Genomic DNA, 7,123 nt, shown 5'->3' with positions numbered 1-7,123 from the left:
GACGTTCCACAGGGTCGACCCAAGGATCGATCCCTGCGGTACACCCGCCGTAACTTCCCACTTCGCTACGCCATCATCTGTATCGTACCATAGCTCCCTGTTTGATAAGTAGCTCCGTAGAAGCCTAATCAAGGCAGCTGGGACCCCTCTGCTGCGAAGCCCCTCTCCTATTGCCGTCCAGTGCTATCGCGGCACAATAGCGTAGAACGCCTGGACGCTCAAGTCGATGTTGTAGTGCCTCCCGTGCTTGCTCCATCAGAGTTTCCATGGCGTTTAGCGTAGATCGTCCTCTCCTGAACACGAACTGCCGAGGTGTCTGGATCCAGCAGCGCCGAGTTCGAGTATCTCGTTCAGCCGCTCTAAGATAACCCTCTCCAGTACTTTGCCGACGCTGCTTATCATACACAGCGGCCTGTATGATGTGGCGGCCCCTGGCTGTTTCCCCGGCTTGGGAAGAAGAACCAGCTTCTATCGTTTCCACTCCGGTGGGTACTCACCACTCTCCAGATGTCTTTGAAGAATCATTCGAAAAGTGTCAGTGTATTCCAAAATGGCCGTTGCCACTGCTGCATTAGGAATCCCGTCTGGTCCCGGCGCCTTTCTCGGGTTGAGTGACCGCGCGATGCCCTGTAGCTCACTATTAGAGATTGGACGCAGTTCAGCCCCTTCATCCGGCCCCATTGACGACCAAGTTGCCGTCTGTCGTCGGGGAAACAGTTCCTGCACGATGGTTTTTAGAGCGGTTGGGTCCGATTCTTGCGGTGTACGCCCACCTCGAATCCAGCCCCTGACTATTCTATATGACTCGCCGAACGGGTTATTTTCTACTGAATCAGCAAGTTCCCGGAGACAGCGGCGTTTGCTCCGTTGTATCGCCCTTTTTAGTTGTTTCTTGGCGTCGCGAAATAACTGCGCCCGCTGCTCTCGAACGATCGGAGCAGCCGGTTGATGAAGTCGCCTTGCCGCGTAGCAGCAGGCTGCCCGAAGTTCGGCGATTTCGTCTGTCCACCAGTACACCGGTCGTCTTAGATGCGTGGCTGGGTTATGCGTCCTGCGCTGCATGGTTTCATCGCAGGCTGCTGTCAATCGATTCGTGACTTCCTCTACTGTTGATGCCCCACCCAGGTCACACGCAGCCAAAGCTATCTTGTAGGCCTCGGGGTCAAACTGCTTGACACACCAGCGCTTGAACGATGCTCCAGTCGGGGGCCGCCGTTGTCTCGCGGTCGGGTGGTTGCCGACCGTGAACCGTATCTGCGCGTGATCGGATAGCGTTAGGCAGTCCACTACTTGCCAGTTGTTCACAAGACTCCTTCATGCGAAGGTGACGTCGACAATTGATGAGGGAGTCAAATGATTTCCGAGGAATGTCGGGCTATTGCCTTCATTTACACAGGCGAGCCCGATTCCCTCCATCGCTTCTAGTAGCGAAGTGGCCCTACTGTTATTGCTTGGACATCCCCAGGCGGTATGCCACGCATTGAAGTCACCCCCAACCACTATCTTGGGGCACCCTCTCAGTGTGATTTCCAATCTCCTTAGCATACTCCTGAATTGCTGAGTATTCCATCTGGGCGGCGCGTAGCAACTGGCATAGTTTATACCACCAACATCCGCCACCACTACTCCGTCTGTCTGGCATCTCACTCGTTGAATTGGCTGCTTGCCACATGCATAAATGGCAGAGCCTAAACCGATTGAGGACTTCCACGTACCGGTATTCGGAATCTTCCACGGGTCGGAGATAAGGACCACCTGAGCTCCCCCTACCCTAGCGGCCTGGTCCAACAGTTCCTGGGCCGCCTCACAGTGCATTAAGTTTTGCTGTATCACTGCGCAGAGGAGGGGACGCTTACTCCTTTGCAGGCCCGGGAGCCCGTACGGTGTTCCTCTCCGCAGGTGAAGCATCGCGGGTTATTGGTACATGTGCTGGCAATGTGACCATCACCTGTGCAATGCCAGCATTTTCCGCGGCGGCTCTCTACTATCTCCGACGTGCACTCTTTCTCCTGATGCCCCGGCAGGTGACATCTATAGCACCGCGGCATTGTGGCCGTCTTCAGTGCGCGGAAGGTGTTCATTGTGTACACCATTGGTACACGCATGTCCACCAGCTTCTGAGCCCACCTAGTCGGTAGCCGTACCACGGCCATCTTCAACTCGCTTGGCAGCGTCCGCATGCTGACCATCATCGGTATTTCCTCATTGATGGGTTTGAGGGCCTGCACTATGCATGTTTTTACGTCTTCCGGATCGAGCGCAGGTTCCAGATGCTTGACCAGCACCGCCGAACAATCCTGGAGGACCTTAACATCCGCGGCTTTCTCCCCGAGGGAGTTCGCAATCTTCTGCTTCAGGTCCGCACTCTTAACGGTGGGTGGAACCTTGATCAGTATTGCACCGCGCGCCGTCTTTCGCTCGAGCTGCATATCGTCCCTACTCGGGAGGTCTGTTCTGAGCTTCTTGTAGCTCTCTGTGAAGGTGACGTTGTTCGCCAAGGTCACTTTAATGACGTCCTTTCTTGGGCCCTTCCATATCGAGGACCCCTGCTGGTGTTCAAGGTGTTCATGTTGCGGCTGCTGCGACTGATGATGTTGTTGGTGCTGCTGCTGTTGCCGCAATTGGCCCTTGGCGTTAAAGCGAGCCTTACGTTCGGCCGCCGTTGGCACCAACTGCCAACCGACTTGCTCCTGGTTGGTCCGCAGATTCCATTCAGCCGATCCAGTGGCGCTACGAACTTCCACCATTTGTGCAATGGTGCGCTGGGTGTTGCTCATTTGTTGTTGTGACTCAAACCCCACCGCTGGCTGCTGTCCTGCAAATACTTCAGCTAGAGCCATTTTGAGCGCTGCCTGCATTTGCTGCTGAAGGCTCGGCTGCTGCTGTTGTTGCTTCTTCTGCTGCTGTTGGTGCTGCTACTGCTTCGAAGCCGGTTCCTGTTGCCACTGCTCGTGGGGTGGCTGCGATGGCTTCGCCTTCTTTGGTTGCTGCTGAAGTTTTTGTTTCTGCTCTTGCTGTTGGAGCTGGTACTTCAGCTGGGCCAACTCCTGTTTGGCAGTCTGAGCCTCCTTTTGTGCTTTTGCGCTGTATTCCAGCAGCATTGCATTTTGCATCGTCAGCTTTTCTAGCAGCACTCGCAGGGCCACCAACTCTGCTTTAACATTCTGTAGTTCGCTGATTTTCTCCTCTTGCTGCGAGCCGCCCAGCGTGCGGTCGTTCACACTATCCTCGTCGCTATTCTCGCCCCCTGTCGGCTTGGTACATTTCGATCGCGTATTCGTTTTGGCCGATCCCGCAACCACTTTAACCCACCGTTCGGTCGGTTACACATTGGCGCGCACCACGCCCTGCAGGTCGTGACGTCGTTGGTGTGCGAACAGCCCGAGAGCGACGGATGACTCGATGGCGGTCGCCGGTACCAGTACCAATACACTGTCGACCGTCACTTCGTACTTTCTTCCTTTCTACTTTAATTCCGCCGTGCTAACTACGCCGGATGATCCTGAGCGTTTAGCCACCTGCCGGTCGTCGAACCTAGCTCAACCTTGAGCTAGGTACCGTCGGCGGGTTTACGTTCACGGTCACAGTTACTCCAACTACCGTTAGGTCCAGCGCTATAGTTTGTTGCACTATCGGTTAACCGCAGTCAATCCTCCACCGTTAAATTCAATCTTCTTTCTTCTTAGTCACACACAAGCACGCCAGCTAAAAAAAAACACGTCTGTTTGCTATGACAGCTAAACTCGCACTCCTCGTTAATACCCCTGTGGTTGGCATTGTGTTGCCTTTCGATGATAGAATCCTGTTCCAATTCGTCTGTGACATCTTTTAGTCTGTTTTGCCAAGTCGTTTATGAAATTTCTATAGTAACCAATTAGTTCGAGAAATCCTTTGATTTGCTTTGTGGTTTTAGGCAAAAGGCAGTTTAAAATTTTGTCGATTTTTTTTGGGTTTGGTTTAACACCATCTTCTGTAACAATATGACCTAAAAATTGGTTCATAGCTATGGAAGTAATGAATCCGTCTTCTGCTGTATAGACTCCTGGGGGTACAGTGATGTCTGCAAGTTTTAGTGTTCGTGGTAAAAATACGTCACCATTTTGCTCGTATACTGGCAGTTTTATGATTTTCGCTGAGTTAGCGTTGATTTTTACATCGGGTGGTCCCATGTTTCTAAGAGTTGTCGGGTGGTCCCATGTTTTACAGTTGCGTAAGATATGTTGACATGTCATTTCTATCTCCGTATAATTCGCGTAGAATGCCTGCAACCTCTTCGAAAGTTCGTGGGTCTCCGTTGACACAAATTGTGTCGCGTGCTTTTTCTTCGATTTTACTGATGACAGTTTGCTCGTACAGGTTGTACACCTCTTCATCCACTCTGTGTCTGTATAGACTGTATAGACTCGGCTGTACTCAACCAAGAGTTTTGATTGGATCCGGAATGCGAAAAACATCCGGTCGTGCTGCTTCCCGTGGGAGTACTGCACTTTGTTGCCGTAACAGGTTGTTTTCCTGTTTGATGGCATTGAGTTCTTGCTGCATTGCTATCATGCTCTCATACAGAGCTTGCATGTTAACAGTCTTCATGTCTACGTATTTTCGGTTTTTCACTTTAGGGAAGGGTTGAAATTTAGGCACACACTTTCACTTGTGTTGGTACTTACTGTTGGTTCTTTACCCAATCTTAAATGGCTGAAGCCAATCGCTTGGATACAGTTGCGTCGGAATGAGGGCGTCACGAGTCTTCTACGGGGTGAGGGATGGCTTGGAATTCTCGATGAATCTTCTGCCGGACGTCCACTACTACGGATTGAGCACAATCTCACTAAGTCAGGTGTCAAAAGTTCGTGTCACTGGCACTACGGATTGAGATCCAGCATACACTGAGCACTAATGCACCGTGAAACAGGCACGTATTTTGGCACTGTCCCTGGGCACTGGCACTGGGTTGAGTCCGAAACACTTTCGCTTGTCACTAAGTAATGCTTGTTCCGTTTTTCCTTGCGTAGAAAAGGGCCTATACGGCTGCGCCACTTATGTTCTTCGCCCCTTGGGGCGATTAAAAAAAAACTTTGTTATTATGTATAACTGCTAAACTGAACTCGTCGAGAGATGGATGCGAACTAGCTCGGACTGTCTTAAGCTGAACCTAACTGACTTAAGCCGAAATTACTATCCTATTCTGGCCCTAACTTGATGACTTAGCTCGATCGGGTTTCGTCTAGGACGCTTCTGTTGCACGATCGCACCCGCTGTTGATTTCGCGTCGCCGTCGTCGCGAAATTGCTGCGTTGCGTATGAACGATTGTTGTTCTCGGATCGTGGGAATTGCGTGGGATTGCCATGGGGCGACACCGTCCGTGCTTCCCTCTAACAATCGTTGTTTACGTGGGATCGTGGGATTTGCTGACGTGGAGTTACACTGTCCGTAACTGTGTATCTTTCGTGAATGGGGAAAAAAGAAATGCGCTGAATTGCTATCTCTCGCTTTCTCTGTCTCTCTATTTCTCTCTTTCTATTTCTCTCTCTTTTTCTCTTTCTCTCTCTTTCTCTCTTTTTCTCTTTTTCTCTCTTTCTTTCTGTTTTTCTTTCTCTTTCTCTCTTTCTCTCTCTATCTCTCCCTTTCTCTTTCTTCTTCTCTCTCTCACACACACTCTCACTCTCTCACACTTTCCCTCTCTCTTACTCTCTCTCCATCTCTTTCTCTCTCTCTCTTTGTCTCTCTCTTTGTCCCTCTCTTTCTTTGTTTCCAAAAATTAAACACAGTTTAATGCAGGAAAACTGTAGTTTCCCCCAACATCACACTCAAGATGGAGGGAATGAGGAGTGGTAATAGGTGGAAGAGGGAAGGGAAAGGCTTATAACTCAAACCAATCGATTTAGAGATCACCAAAACCTAAGAAACAATACCCATATTGCCCTAGGACGTATTTTAAGGATTGGGGTTGTATGGGTACCACCCCTTCCACTCGTCCTGCAAAGACCAAATTTTGTCACATGGTTTCTCAGATGACTGTCAACTATTGTGCAGGTTTTTATGAAATTCGATTCATAACATGTGGAGTATTTAATGATTTAACAGTTAGTTTATATGGGACGGGTAAGAAAGCGGGGAGTGAGGGGTTCTAACCATGACGTTGCTCTTCTCCGCCCCCTAGAACCCTTGTATACCAAATTTCGAGTCAATCGGTCCAGTAGTTTCGGAGTCTATAAACAACATACAAAACAGAGCTGCATTTTTATAATAAAGACTGGCTGCCTCGACAGACTTCGTACTGTCTCCTTGTTTCCGTCTTTGAAATTCCTTTTTGAGTTTTGGAGCAAGTATAACTGGGGGCCAGACGAAACGTAACGTAACGTTTTTGGCATTTCAGATTAATGCCAAACTGCTGCGCTTCCGTCAAAAACGTTTATGGTCGGCCGACCGCAAATCCCACCGATAAGTTCTTATTTGCTGGTATAGCAACATCCCGGGTTAGGGTCGGCGAGTGTCTCTCCGCTTCTATTCCCACTCCTTCTGGTGTGCCTCAAGGGAGCACCCTTAGTCCTCTCCTTTTTTCCCTTTTCATCAACGATTGCTCTTCTGCCCTTCATCCCGTCAATTTCCTTCTGTATGCCGATGATGTCAAATTCTGGCTTCCAATTGCATCCCCTAATGATGCAATCTCCCTCCAACGTGCTATTGATGAGTTTGCCGACTGGAGTGCCTCGAACGGTCTCTCTCTATGTCCTCCTAAGTGCTGTGTCATTTCCTTCTGTAACCCCCCTATTAAGAAACTCGAACGCGAAACTCGAACGGTCATTTCAGTTCATTTTGCTGTAGCTTTCTCTTTCTGTCTTCTCTCTTGTTGTATTCTGCTTTCTCTCTTACTGTGTTCACTCGAACGATCGAGTTCTCGATTCGAGTTTCATAATAGGGGGCTAAGTCTAGCTCCAGACTTACTTGGAGCTATACTCTCCATGGCTCTCCTCTCCCAAGGGTGTCTACGATCAAGGATCTCGGGGTCCTACTCGATGACTCCCTCTCCGTTTCCCCTCAGGTGGATGCAGTCATGGCAAAAGCCAACAAAGCCCTCGGCTTTGTGACTCGCATGGCATCCGAGATCCGCGATCCCTGGTGTCT

The sequence above is a fragment of the Anopheles bellator genome, chromosome X, assembly GCF_943735745.2.
Source record: "Anopheles bellator chromosome X, idAnoBellAS_SP24_06.2, whole genome shotgun sequence".
NCBI classification, from domain to species: domain Eukaryota; kingdom Metazoa; phylum Arthropoda; class Insecta; order Diptera; family Culicidae; genus Anopheles; species Anopheles bellator.
The sequence above is the reverse complement of the archived record's forward strand: the minus strand, read 5'-3'. Positions refer to the sequence as shown.